Raw genomic sequence first — 13760 nt, 5'->3', positions numbered from 1 at the left:
GGCGGCTGTAATGCACGACTGCAAACCGAGGGCCTTTATTCTCTCGAAGTTCTGGAGGCTGGAGGTCCAGCAAGGGTCTCACTCACCGGGTGGTCTTTCTGCAGGAGGCTGCGGGGAAACCCGTCCCTCGGCCTCTTCCAGCTTCTGGAGGCTGCTCGTGCTCCCTGGCCTGCGGCCCTGTATCACTCCAACCTCTGCTGCTTTTGCTCTAATGTCTTCTGTTTGCCCCTGTGGCCTCCCTTGTAAGAACCCTTGTGACGACGCAGGGCCCACCTGGACAATCCAGAATCGTCTCCCCGTCTCAAAACCCTTCACTGAATCACATCTGCAAAGTCCCTTTGGCTACATCAGCTCACAGGCTCCCCTGTTAGGGGGTTAGGATATGAACATACTTTAGACATGACAGGTATCTTCCCATCTGCCACAGGAGCTGAGGTGTCTCAAGGCTTTTCCACACGGTGAGTGTAGCCAAAGGGAGGTCCCTGAGCACACGGCTGGCTCTGCTCGCTACTTCTTGGGGCCAGGTGCCGTGGGGACCCCTGGAGGGGACACTTCCTTACGCCCGTCCCACTCTACTGTGTCTAATGACAAAGAGAAATGGCGCAAAGGCAAAAGGACGGTTGTAGAAAGAACACAGGCCTAGGTATCAAGAGACCCGGGTTCCGATCCCAGCTCTGCCTGAGAGCAGCCACATGACTTGGACCGAGGGACTCAAATAGCTTGTGACCTTCTCATGTGTTAACTGAGGGTCGTGATCTTCCAGAACGTTGTGAAGATAACCAGCTGCAAAGGCCCCCACATGGGATGGTGCCCCCAAGGCTCTGGGCAGTTTAAAGGGTACAGGGGAAGGCGGCTAAGGAGCCGACCCCCCAGGCAGGTGGTGTCTCCTGTTCCTCCTCCCTCCCTGCCTCACGGCCTCAGCGGGGAAAACACAGCCCCTGCGGCAGCTCTAGAATCTGGAGAATCTGGCCCGGCTGGAATTGTTAGTCAGTTTCCCCTTTCCTGGCCCTAGCTGATAAGTATATCCGGCTGGATAAAAATATATCTACCCTTACGGTAAGATTCCCAGGCTGGGAATTCTCTGAGCATCCCGCCTCCAGAATGGGAGCGCAGGCGCTGCCTTTTCTACAATCTAGCGGCCACTCGGGGTCCCCGGGCAGTGGTGAGTGGGTGAGCCGTCTTGGTGACCTGCCGTGCTCTGGGACCGAGAGGGGCTCTTACTGCTGCTGGAGAAGAGGCAGGCCGGGCTGGGCAGGGGCAACAGGATGCGAAACACGGCTCCTTTTCCAACCTGTTTGTTTGTAAGCAGCCGTGCTAAGAGACAAAAGCGTAATAACCAGCACAAGGTCTTGCTGAGTGTGGGCCACGGCTCTCAGCCACCGCCGAATTCTACTCACTGAGTTCTCCCCACGACCCTGGGGCCACACATCCTGTCATTGTCCCCGGAGACCTGAGGCACCGAGGGGAAGGCTCTCACCAAAGAACGAGCTGGTGGCGGAGGCTGGGTTTGAACCCCACGGCCTGGTGTTCAACGGGTGGGCCGGCTCCTCTCGAATCTAATTCAAGAACCGTAGTTTGGAAGTCTCCTTTCAGTTTCCTGATCCTGCGGAACACCTCCGCAGGTCACCCCAGACTGGCAGACCCGCGGGGGCGTCTCCCACCCGAGGGGCCTCCTCACACCTCCAAGGTGGCCCTCGTTATCCCCATCTCTGCTCGCTCAGGGCCGTCTGTCAGCGGCACACAGCACTCTGCACTTGACCCCGGGCGCCCTCGTTCCTCAGTCTTCCCAGCAACGCAGCCTCCAAGTTGATCTGTTTTCTTCACTGCTCTGGTCCATCCCTCATTGTTTTCTATTGAGGTGAACTTTACATAACACAAACCACTGAAAAGTGCACAGTGCCGTGGTATTCAGTACAGTCTCCATGGCGTGCAAGCCTCTCTACCTAGTTCCAGAACATTTTCCCGCCTCATGAGCCCAGGAGCACTCACCCCCCAGCCGCCCCTGCCCACAGGCCCCGGCACCTGTGGATCTACTTTCTGACTCCAGGAATTGGCCTTTTCTGGACATTCCACACAAACGGAATCCTACGTGGCCCTTTGTGCCTGGCTTCTTCCCCGTGGCATCATGTTTTCAGGGTTCACCCATGTCGGAGCCTGTGTCCGCGCTTCCTTCCTTTTTCTGGCTGGATAATATTCCACCGCGGGGATGGGGCCCGGCTTGTGCAGCCTTCCGTCCCTGATGGACGCTCGGGCTGTCTCCACCTTGTGGCGACTCTGAGCAATGCGGCTGGGAACGGTCCTGTGTCCGAATCCCAATCGGTCGGTCTTCCACGGCAGCACAGGAGGGTTCCGATGTCTCTACACCCTCAGCAGCCCTCGATCCCCTCTGCTGTTTTATGACGACCCTCACCGTGTGTGTAAAGTGTTGCCCCTCCACTTGGAAAGCAGAGCGGAGACGCCACCGGGCGCGCCCCTCACTGATCCAGCCCGGGAACCGGATTCCCAAGGTCACCCTGCAACTCGAACCCTCTGCCCTCACAGCCCAGGGCCCTGCAGCCCCCTGGGGGTGACTTTATTTGCAGGGAATGTGTGGAATGCAGAGAAAGATCTTCGGGTACAAACAGACTGGGGCCCGGCAGAGGCCGCTGACCCCGCCCTTGGGAAAGAGCCAAGCCAGATAACTCGGAACACGCCCCTCTCACACCCAAACTTCAGAAGCTACTCTGGGCCAGGGGCCGGTCATAGGAACGAACTCCCTCGGGCTCTCCAGAAAGCTGCAGGTTTCTTTTTTTCCGAATCAGAACACAAGAATGAATCCGTACAGGTCACTTCTAAAATAAAACACACACAAACCCACTCAAACTTGGTCTTGGTATTTTTTTTTTCTTTAAAGATTTTATTTATTTATTTGACAGAGAGAGACTGCAAGTAGACAGAGAGGCAGGCAGGCAGAGAGAGAGAGAGGGAAGCAGGCCCCCCGCCGAGCAGAGAGCCCGATGCGGGACTCGATTCCAGGACCCCGGGATCATGACCTGAGCCGAAGGCAGCGGCTCAACCCACTGAGCCACCCAGGCGCCCCTGGTCTTGGTATTTTAAAGACAGACCTGGGCTCTTGTTGGCTTTTCTTTCTGCTAAGAACGGTGGTGGGGCAGCATGGACCCTCCTAACAGGCTCCCATCCGGGAGTTTCCCCCCAGCTGACCCCTTCAGCCACAAAACTGTTTGATTTTCTTCCCTTGGCCATTAAGGAAACAGATGAGCGGCTTTCAAAAAGGTCTGTTTTCCTCCCCAGAGAGACAGGACGCCGGACAGCCCAGCCTCGGATCCCATCTCTGCGCCCTCCTGGAACACTGGACCTGTGGGTTTGGCAGAGTGCCAACTTCTCTGGGCCTCAGTTTCTCTACTATAACATGGGTTGTTGGGAGAATGAAGTGAGTTAACATGTGAGATGCTTGTCTCTACCTGTGCCGTATCTCCACCTGCATCAAAACCAGCAAGTACCCCTCCCCTATGTATAACAGGCAATCTGGGGTACATTTCTCCAGGACTGGGTTCATACAGACTTATATATATGAAATATATATTCATTCCATTACATATGTTCCATTTGTTCTTTTGCTGTGATTTCAGGAGTGACTATGGCCAACTTACATAGCTTTGCTCTTACTAATAGATTCTTTAAGGCTGTCGCCCCTGACCTTTGGTAGGGCTCTCCCTCTGGCACGGTGTGAGCAGCACTGGTCATCGCAGGCTTGCTGGCTCTGGGCGAGGGAGCGAGAGGAAATTACAGAGACTTCCATCTGCCATAGAAGGAATTCTCCAACATCTAACTACACTGTTGGTATCAAGCTCCTCTATTACTCTGAAGTGTAATTTCTTTCCCTCTTCCAAGGAGGGTCGTGCTTTTTGGCGGGAGGTGGGGAAGGACAGAGTGAAGACTTATTCTGGTAGGGCTGGAAGCCACGAAGGCAATGATCGTGGAGAGCGGCTATCAAGGAGTCGATCTTACTTCAAGAGTCAGGATCCAGGCAGCTAAGACCCAAACCGTCTCAGCTGAGGCAGAAAAAAGACTAATCTGTTCGGAAATCAAGGCAAGCTTTATCAACGATGCGGATTTACCAGGAGCCGCTGTAAAAATTGGAACCAACCAGAATGGCTTCTCCATCAAATTGTTTTATTAGGTTAATTAAACAGCTTAAAGACGATTCATTTTGTTCGGTACCCTTCTAGAAAATATTTCAAGTTTTAAATGAACTTCCAATACATAAAACAAAATTACTTTACCATAGACAAATTTCAGATCAAAATACAACACTCTGTTTCTGTTTTCTTACAGTTATAAAATCCAGTCGATACAAACTACATAAAAAAGATAAAACACTTTCACTGATCCTCGGTACAAGAGAACAGCACGACTGCAGATGTCCCCCAAGCACAATTCCCGCGCTCGCGGACGGGGATCAACCCGCAGTTACACGCCACAACACACTGAAGCAGGTGAACAAAGTGCGTGCTACCAGACCGGACACAGGGAACGGACCCTTTGTGCATCGGTATTTCTTGTAAACCGTCAAGCAACTCTGTAAGAAACGTTACGAATTCAAAAAGTTACTTCCACTTCGCTAAATTTCATACCAGCAAAGGAAGAGAAAGTTACTCCACAGAACAAACGGATACATTTGGACCACGGGAAACTGGAGACGGGACAGTTCAGTGAAATCAAGTCAGCACAATTTCTCTACCGTCCTACTGAGTCGGAGGAGTACAATTCTACAAGCTGCAGCTTTCCGGTACCGCAAAGATTTTCAACTGTCCATACAATGTCTTTCCTTTAGCTTCTGTGCATTTCACTGCAAATCTCTGTGTTTTTTTTTCTTGTTTTTTTTTTTTTTTTTTTTTTGTTGTTGTTGTTGTTTGTTTTGTTTTTCAAGCAGGAGGTGTTTCCTGGAAGACCGGGAAACCTGTCACACAACACAGCCTCCAGCGAGCACACATCTGAGCGGACTGCCCCACTTGGAGTCTTACCAGGCAGTAAGTAAAAGCTGCAGGGTCTAAACTAAAACGACTCTGTATGCGCCACGTCAGGAAACATAAATTATATGTTAATTAAACGAAGACTGCTGTTCAACCAGATGAATTCTGATACCGTGTCCTCTGAACTTGGTATGTGTGAAATTTCCCTCATGGCACGGAGATTGCCAAAATGGCCAATCAAGAGGGTGCTACGAGCCAGTTCTTGACAAGGGCGACGATCACGCATTTATGCCTGGTGCCACGCAGGCCATGGGCCGAGGCGGGGGCGTCGCTGGCCATTCTGCCGGGCTCAGGGCCCACCGTGAGGATCAGCCCTAAATACCGGGAGAGTCAAACTGAACTTACGGTCCTGCTTTAAGGAATTCCCTTGATCGTTTTCTTCCAGCGGGAGATCTGCCTCAGTGACACAAACCAAACGAACCTACCGCGGCGTCATGAGTTACGGATGCGTCTCCTTCACAGATCGAGACAAGCCCCTCCGTTACTGGGGACACACGGGGATAGCACGGAGTCTGCCCAAGCCTGCCTAACGTGCTTCTTCACTATGGTTGCTAAGGAGGACGGGAGCGGACGGGGGTGCAGCGGGGAGCCGTGCGTAGCAGAAGCAGCGCGGCCCGCCCCGGTTCAGGGGAGGGACACCCGCACACGGGAGGCTGCCGTGAGCGCTCGACTCCTGGGCCGAGGCCATGATTCCGGCCGTTCGGCTGTCAGAATTCACAAATGGTAGGATTCGAAACAAAACAGGCATCGCTGTGTCCCCAGCGACAGGGAGGGGTGCGGGAGCGAGGATACAAGCGAGAGCTGTGTTACAAGGGAGTCAACGGAAAAGCATCCCATCAGCAGAAAAAGCCACTGACGGCTGAACTGAGTGAGTGTTGCTGAAGAGTCTGTGCTCGTCTCCACTAAAGGCCTCTTGACACATCTCCCGCCATAAAGTTACCTGCCCCGCGGAATGTGACTGTTTTCACGGAGAACCTGAACTCTGAGGTCCCACGGAGGGAAGAAGATGCTGTGAACCCGCGTAAATTGGTTTTTAAGCTGATGACACCCTTTTGCCCCATGCACCAGTTCCTACATAGTTGTTTTTTTTTTTTTTTTAAACAAAGCGTTAAGAGTCCACGTCAGTAAGCACATGCTAGATTAACAGTAATGCATGTTCTCTTCTGGAGTTTCTTCTGAAGCAAAAATCTCTTTGGAAAAAAATATGAAAAGATGGTCTCTCTGATTGTAAGTGAGCAATTCTAATTTCCGATTCTACTCACAATTTGAGCGGCATGTTTTGAAGTCAGAGCAACGGAAGAGAAAAAGGAGACCACAGTCTTGCTATGCTCTCCCGAATGCTCGAGAGGACGGCGCAGGTCCCAAGCCCCCGGATGAGCCCTGTGGCGGGTGTGCAGGCGGCAGGGGCCCAGGCCAGCCCCCCGGGACCCCCCAGCAGGACTCGCCAGGCGATGTGGGGGCCACACAGTGCCTTGAGCCTGGGCGCTGAGGTAGTACGTGTGGCATCTGGAGCCCCTTCTCTTGGCTCAGAGAGGAGCCGGTGTGGGAAGTGGCCGAGCTGGGCCCCCGCGAGGCTCTGCTCGTCTAGAGCTGGCCATGCCTCAGAGGGGAGGCTCCCGCGCTGAGCTCTACCCAGGGAGGAGCAGGGCGGTCTGGACTCTGGGAAGCTCCCTGGAGCCTGGGGACAGTCTGCTCTCCTGCAGCCAGGACCAGCTGGCTGTGGAAAGTGCTAGTCACGAAGGCTGGGTCAGGAGCTCCCAGAAGATGCCTTTTCAGTAGATACTTTCAGGCTAACGGGCTGGGAAACAAGAAGAGTTTTTTTGTTTGTTTTATTTTTTAAATTTTATTATTATTTTTGTTTGTTTGTTTCTTTTGTTTTTCCCTTTTTCCCCCTTCCTGGGATACATACTTTATATGCAGTTAAAATCCCCAGTTGGGACAGGTGTGGGATGAAGAGCAGAGGGCAGCGCGGGAAGGCCAAGCAGAGGGCGTACATAAGAGGACCCTTGAAAACAAGACCGGAATGACCTCTCCCACCCCGACTGAAGTCCCTAACTGGTGCAGAGAGACGTGCCAACTGAGGACGAGCCTGCTTCCTGGAGAGCCCCCAGCAGGGTCTCTGGGCAAGCACAGTGGGGCGCGGGGAGGAAAGCCGACACTGGTTCAAACAGGGCTTATTATTAGTAAGCCAAGATGACTCGAGAAATCAGAAAATGCACCAAGAGCTGGGGGAGCACAGACGGCCCCCCTCCACCCCCTGAGGACCTGGGTGCACACCTTGGCTGATGCTTGGTTCCTCTGTTTTGGGGCAGATCTTTGCCAAGGCCGGGGAGGGCCGGAAGAGACACAAGGAGTGAGGGGCAGCCTCCCTCCCCTCCAGGGCTAAGACTGCCTTGTAGCTTCATAGAAGAGGGAAAGCGAAATCACAACAGGAATCAGATCCCTTGGAAACTCTTCTCAAAGGATGATAAGACTCTATTGAGCTGGAAAGGGCATGGAGAGGTCAGCCAGGCAGCGGGCCCAGCATACAAGCCCCCTCGAGAGCATTCCTGGCCTCCGCCACCTAAGTCCTACTTGAAAGAATGCAATTTTTACTTATCAGATTTCTTACATCTGCAAAGATACCGACAGATTTCAAGCAAAAAGTAGATAAAAAGCAAGAATTGCTGTTCCAGTTGACAATACAGTTTTAGGGAAATCTCTAGAATTGTGCCTATTTCTGAAAGTTCTGCTGAAGAAGGATGTGGCTGTTGGCCAGAGGCCACAGTCAGGAGGCTGTGGACAGGAGGTGGTCAGGGAGGAAAGGAGGAGGGAGCACAGGTTGAAAGGAACAAAGGCTCTTCTCCCCAAAATCAGTGCAGAAGTACAAACTCACCCACCCCAATTTTTTTAAACTAAGCTGTTTGTCTGCAAGGAGCTTTGAAGATGGTGACCAATACCTAGCCACAAAGCAAGAACTCGTGCACAGACGCGGTCATGCCGCTGGTCACAGCTGCAAGGGCTCTCCTAGGTGGCATGTTCAGAGACAAGCGCTCAGTGCCACGGAGGGTTCCTACCTTACCATGAGGCCACTCTGTCTCAATGTCCGCTGTTGGCCTGAGCCATGCACACCTGCATGTTCTAAACAAGTCCCCATAGGCCTGTGCCTCAGGCCTCTCCAATGGTGGCACCTGGAACTGGTAGCTAAATGCCATGGTCCCGGCGTCCATCAGTGCAGCCGGTGGACCAAGTAGTACAAGACACTTCCTTTTCTGGCTACCAGTCCCACACACAAACACTATTCTTTTTTTTTTTTTCTTTTTAATTTATTTTTAAAACTATGCTCTACGCCCAAACTGGGGCTTGAACTCACGACCCTGAGATCAAGAGCCATAATGCTCTAAAGACTGAGCCAGCCAGGCGCCCCATTCTTGTTTTTAAACATTTGGCTTATGTTCAAATTATCAGTGATTCCCCGCCCCGCCCTTTTTTTCTTTTTCATTTAGGAACTATCTTTTCTAAACCTGGATATGAGACTTTAGCCATCTATCAGACTGTCACAGCGCTGGGGAGAGCCTCACACCCAACGAACACTTAATCCCTCCGAGCACTTTTCTCAGCCTTCTAGATCTTAAAACACGTCGCTGAGAAAAGTGTTACAAACGGCCATGGCACCCGTGGCCGTTTGCAGCAGTGCTGTCGGTCATGACTGTGTCGTCCACTTCTCAGCCCTGTCAGCCCTGTTCCTCCTTCCTTTTCTTATTCACAGAGAGAGCCAGAACGGCTTTATAGAATGCCTTTCATGCTGCCACATCTGCCGGTCCCTGGGTGGGAACCAGAGAGAAAGTGACCGTATGGAAGGGTTTAAGGAGCTCGCTTTCTGAATCATTTCCTTAAATAGCCCTACTTTATTTGAAGGTGCAAAAGTGCTACGCATACACACACACATGTAACACAAATTTTGTTTGTTTGTTTAAGTTTCACATAGCATCCAAGTTGAGAGAGAACAGGTATACGGATCTGGAACGGAGATCTAAAATATCTACAGTTTATTCGACCAGTGTAGGACACTACCTGTGACATCTTAGGGGAAAAAGATTCAACTTTGGTAAAGAGTTTTAAGGGTTTCATCACACAAATTCTGAATTGAGGTTTATCTAAAACAACTCTCAATGTTCCAAGCACATATTATAGGATGGTTCAGCTCTACAGAATCATCCTGAATTCAAATATTAGAGCAGTGGAAGGAGAGCAGTGGCACAGGTCCAGAAAGTAAATCATTTTATCAACACAAATGTTCGTTTACTTATAGACCTCGCAGCAGCAGAGGTTCGAATGGGGAAGTGCGAAGGCTGGGAGACACAGTGAGGGCAGTGCTGCCCCTCCCTGGGGCTCGCCATCAGCGACCCGAGGCGGAGGTGAGCGGCCACAGTGGCCATCGCTACGGGTGAAACATGGGCTGTCAGGTTCTCACCTTCATTATGTCCCTGATCTTCAAAGTAGCCCAAAGAGATAAACACCCCCGTTTACCCTACATTTGCAGGTAAGCAACTGGGCTCTAGGGCTGCAGGACTCCTGAAGGTCACAGTCTGCATCCACAGTCTGCACCATGGCCTGGGCATCCTTGTAGCTACTAGGTTTGCTCGGGAAAGTACACCAAGTATTTATACATGTTTTCCTCAAAATAACTGAAATAAAAAGGTTGGGGCTCGAAGGCCCCAAGTCTTGATTTGCTCGGAAACCACTTGGGGAATGTCTCACGCCGGCTGCTAGTCCCAGGAGATGCGGATGTGCTGTCATGCGGGGGGAAGCTCTGCCTTTCATTCTAAAAAAGTACAGGCTGGAAATCTAGATCACATTAGAGCACGATGACAGTTCCGTTGTTAGGTCTCACCTGGTCCTTAAGTGACTCCCGGTGCGCTCGGTGTTTAGGAATGGGTGTAACTCTTTTGGGCACCGGGGATGCTGCGTAATTCCCGTGAGAAACCACTCTGGGAAGGGAAGTCTGACTGCAGGAATCGGTGGACCTCATGGCTCCCCCGAGCTTACGGACCAGGGAAGCTGACAGACGCAGGCCAGGACAGGGCCACGTGCAGAAGGCACGTTCCACTGATGCTCAAAGCAAATCCACTCACTCATCATTTTAAGTAGAACACAATTCTGTGTTGTTTGGTCAACCTCAACCCTGTACTTCGGAAACACTTTTAGATCTCATTTTAAAACCCTAGACTGGGGCGCCTGGGTGGCTCAATGGGTTAAAGCCTCTGCCTTTGGCTCAGGTCACGATCCCAGGGTCCTGGGATGGAGCCCCGAGGCGGGCTCTCTGCTCAGCGGGGAGCCTGCTTCCCCCCCCCCCCCCCCCCCCGCCAGCCTCTCTGCCTACTTGTGATCTCTGTCAAATAAATAAATAAAATCTTAAAAAATAAAAATAAAAATAAAACCCTAGACTGTGAGAACCAAAAGAGAAGAGGAATCTACTAATGAACCTCAATTTTCATCAAAATTAAAGATTCTTGGGAAACAAATTCATGGAATTACACTTAAGAGCTCCTTAAGCTGCTCGCAGTAGCACCTTGTAGACAATGGAGCACAACAGCCCCAAGCATCCAACTCCAAATGCTGGGTCTGATTCCATAGACACCTTCTCCCGTCTGGTCCTAACGGGACGGGGCGCAGGCCCTCTGTCTTACACAGCAGTGCTGTTTCAATATACTACTTCTCTACGTTATGAAAACACAGTCTTTTAAAGACTCTTTAAAGTTCAAGTTGAGTTTCAAGTAATCACTTTGCAGCAGCTCTAGGAGAATGATTGTTCCTCCTGATTAAAAGTGCCTATTTAAAAAAAAAAAAAGTAGTAAAATGGAAAATATGCCTTAAAGAATTGTATTCCTCAAGACCGCCCGCTGCTTGCTTCCAGGCTTTTGTTAAAGGACAGAATGTGTTGAATTCTCCTAAGTTGGCAGGGGGTCAAGCACAACACTACATAATGAGGTAGCCGAGAGGAGTTTTTCCTATAAACACAAAGAACAAGGGAATAAGTGCATGTAATTCTCATCCCCCTAAACAGGAAACATGATAATGAGAGCTACGTATAGTCATATTTATGTGTTCACAGGTTTAACTGGAAAAAACGTAAAGCAAGGTTCTAACGTTCACCTTATTTGTAATTGATGAGGAGGAAAAATAAAAACAAGGTATTTTCAAATCTATGATTTTTGTGGAAATGCTAAAAATAAAGATCTAATAAATATAATTTGCCAACCAGAAAGAAAGATGAGCCTGCATCTGCTTGGGGTCCGAATGATCTGGAGTGGCTGTGTGTCAGTACGGGTCACGTGAATGGCCGGATCCGAACGAAGGCAGCGTGCGCACCGACTGCGCGGGCTGCCTCCTCACTCTGGCTCGTGACTTCTCTAACACAGATCACACTGACGGAAGCATTTACAGCAGCTTCGCTGGGCCATGACGACATCAATATTGAACTCTATAATTAGCCTAAATTTCAGCTGAGCAGCAATTTTAAAGTATTAGTTTTTATCTCAAAAAAGAAAAAGCGAAGGTGACAGGTGTTCTGCCGTAGGCCATGATGCAAGGCTGTTTTATTTGCAGATATGTGATGTGATGAGGAAGGGGGGAAGTTTAAAGACCCAATCAGATCAGTCAGAGAACTTCAGGGACGGAAGGGAAGGCGAACACACTTTCCTCAATCACGCGCACTTACACCAAGGAACACAGAGTCGTAACCGAGCTCCTTAGGTGTCACATAAACACAGGGACGGCCCTGGGACAAAGCTGAGATGGAGTTAGGATTCAAAATAGAATCGCTTCCGAAAAATACACAAGTTTTAAAAGTTTTACCAGTTGGCTTGCCAAAAAAATCGCATAAGTCTCTATTTCCATAGTATTGACTTGACCACCAGCAGGCAGCAAAGCCTCAACCTGATTTCATGATCTTCTTCCATATGGGCAAGTGGGTCACCCCTCACCATCATACCACACATCTCTTTCATTCCTGAACCGGCTAGAAAGAGTACTTCAGGCGTTATTAGCAAGCTAGCAAAATACCTTCTCCAACACTCTAAGACACAATCCCTTCTCCCTCACTGATTTCAGATGTGGTAAGAAAAGTAGTATAAATGACGCTTCAGATCTTTAAAAGGAAAAAGTGCTTCTCTGTCAAACACGAATACTTAGTACTCCTGTTCTTACGACCTTCACAAATTCTTAAATTTCCTCTGGCTAATGGACGAAGAAAACCAAACACCTTTCAGCTTACATCTGTGTAACTTGTGAAGAACATGTTTGGGGGTTTAAGTTATACCACAAAAGATTATTTTACGACTAAAAATACTTGTACACCTAGAAAACTAAGTAGGAGTCTCAAAGGCTGAACAGTGAAATGATAATGGTTTCTGCTCACATGTGAGGTGGGGAATGAGGCCGCATCTACTGGGCCTGAGAGACTGCTCCCTGTCCGAGGGCGGGGGGCGCTGCACCCATCACGGAGATGTGAGGATCCAAGCAGTATGTTCTGGAAAAGGCTTGGAACCACATATACAAAACAATAACTAAAACCCAACACTAAGTGTGATAAACGGCATTAGGTGTGCTAAGGATAGGGTCCCCAAATCCTACAGAACCATATGGACACCAAAGAGGTCTGCATCCATATGTCAGGCACTTTACATTTTTTTTTTTTTTTTTTCTGTACTAGGTTCTCACCCTACAACATGAGGCCAGCCCATCTGTGCACAAAGTTCCAGCAAAAGGAGTCGCTCATGGAGAGGACTTCTCAATCCAGTGATAAACATTGTTTTGACAACAAGAGTACTGCACTGCGGTGGCCAACCATTTACTGGCTGCCTGCTGTGTGCCAAGCACTGGGATTAGCAGATGGCCAAGACAGGGTCGCTGCCCACAAGGAGTTGACCATCTAGAGGGAGGGCAGCATGAAAGCTCCCCAGAAATCCCAACAGAATTTTTGGCCAAGGCACTAGAAGCATTTGCTGATTAAACCCAGGACAGCTTTTCTGTAATAATCGGAGTCTCCTCTCTCCCTGGCTCCCGAAGGCTCCCTAACTTCGTGAGGGGCAGCCACAGAACAAGGCAGTCTTACCCCTCCCCCCCACCAGGTGCTTCTTAAGGGGGTTCCAGCGCCTTTTAAATCCATGCCAAGTGCCACCTCATTCTTTTCCCAGATAATCAGATGTCTTTATCTGACCACAGGAGACTCTCTGGAATCAAGCAGGCCAGCAAGAAGGCAATACTGCAGTGTTTTCAGCGCTCCTTGGAAAACTTTTTGGTTGGGTACACTGAAGCAGGAATGCACCAAATGGAACCCCAACAGACCAAGGCAGCTAAAGAATGTCTCCAAAAACCCAATTACTACCACAAGTAATGAGGCACCATGGCAAAGACAGCCCTATCTCTACCAGGTCAGTGTAAGGATGTGCTTCCTGTATGTTGCCTAGGGAACCCCACCCTCCACTTATAAATTATAAAAATGGCACCGTCAAAGCGTTGTTGAAGTGGTGACGTAACCAGACCATTCAGTACAAAGAATAGACCATTCATCATTGCCCAAATACTCTTTTTTGTTGTTGCATCTGAGCAAAGCCTACTGTTAGCTATCAATGCCTCACAGCAATGAAATAAAGAACTGATGAAATAAGCAATGAATTTAAAAATTTCTTAGGCCAAATCTTTATAGCCTACCAACTATACTAGTTGGTGAACACTGTTCTTAAT

Source organism: Enhydra lutris, unplaced genomic scaffold, assembly GCF_002288905.1.
Source record: "Enhydra lutris kenyoni isolate GAN:26980312 unplaced genomic scaffold, ASM228890v2 scaffoldscaffold30, whole genome shotgun sequence".
Classification (NCBI taxonomy): domain Eukaryota; kingdom Metazoa; phylum Chordata; class Mammalia; order Carnivora; family Mustelidae; genus Enhydra; species Enhydra lutris.
This window is presented reverse-complemented; position numbering follows the sequence as displayed.